The sequence below is a fragment of the Egretta garzetta genome, unplaced genomic scaffold, assembly GCF_000687185.1.
Source record: "Egretta garzetta isolate BGI_Z169 unplaced genomic scaffold, ASM68718v1 scaffold407, whole genome shotgun sequence".
Taxonomy (NCBI): Eukaryota; Metazoa; Chordata; class Aves; order Pelecaniformes; family Ardeidae; genus Egretta; species Egretta garzetta.
In genome coordinates, this window is record NW_009260183.1 from 98541 (window position 1) to 99779 (window position 1239).

Genomic DNA, 1239 nt, shown 5'->3' on the forward strand with positions numbered 1-1239 from the left:
GGTTGGGTCCCTTCTCCCTTCTTCAATTGGTTCTCCCGGGGGCGCTTCCACTGTCACTGATGGGCTTGGCCTTGGCCAGCAGCGGGCACGGGGAAGCTTCTGGCAGCTTCTCACAGAAGCCACCCCTGCAGCCCCCCCACTCCCAAGACCTTGCCACAGAAACCCAATACAGGGCTGCGTTGCGGACAGGGGAAAAAAATGTAAATAAAGGGGAAACAGCTCAAAGAAATGCGATAATTGGGGCTGCCTGTGATCCAGCGGCATGTGATGAGCTGTGTACAGCCTCCCTGGTGGTCTAGTGGTTAGGATTCGGCGCTCTCACCGCCGCGGCCCGGGTTCGATTCCCGGTCAGGGAAGAGTCATTTTCCCTTCTTTTTGGAGGGAAAAAGGCTTATCTATTATAACCGCCTCCCTCCTAGAAACATTCCCCACCTTCCCCTCTTGCCTCGGCAGGGTGACCCCCTCCAACCGAAGGCAGAAGCCGGGCATCCCCAAAGGTGCTCAGCACCTTGCAGCAGCCTGGCCTCGCCTCCTCTTTTATTTCTTTTACGGGTGTTACTTGCTATCTAGAAATTTAATATTACATGCGAAGCATTGGGAGATATTTATCCGAGCCGTAAAAAAACGCTGGAGAAAAGGAAAGGTGGTATTTTAGCAAAAGGAAAAAAAAAATAAAGAGGGGGCGAAAGAAAAAGGCTCCAAATGCCAAAAGAAGGAAGGGAAAATTAAGGTGTTTCTGCCCGGTTTCGAACCGGGGACCTTTCGCGTGTGAGGCGAACGTGATAACCACTACACTACAGAAACCCTCCTGTGGATTTGTCCCTGCCTGCTCCCTGCCTGCACATCCCGCCCTCACCAAATCCGACTCTGCCACCCTCCAAAAACACCTCCTTCAAGGCATGATGACACCAAACTGGATGGGAGTGTGGGGGGAAGAGCTTTTCCATGGAATTTTTGCAGAATTCTGCCTTCCTCATCCTGCTTATCCTGGTTATCCACGCGGGACGTGGTTGCCCATCCCAAAACCCGCATAAATTTGTGTAGCATAAATGCCCCCCCTTCCCGGGCCCCCCCCTTCCAGCCCCTGACAGCCCCAAGGGGAAGGAATTGTTCCCCATGGCCAACCTCACCCTGCCCTGGCACAACTGGAGGCCGCTGCCCCTCGTCCCATCGCCCCTTCCCTGGGAGCAGAGCCCGACCCCCCCGGCTCCCCCCTCCTCTCAGGCAGTTGTAGGCAGC

General features: G+C 55.0%; 1 non-coding gene across 1 annotated transcript; it reads left to right on the forward strand.

The window, feature by feature from the left end:
* The first annotated feature begins 284 nt into the window (after nt 1-284).
* TRNAE-CUC lies at nt 285-356 on the forward strand. Its single transcript has one exon. It is a non-coding gene; the product is annotated as a tRNA-Glu (tRNA).
* Nucleotides 357-1239: the final 883 nt, after the last annotated feature.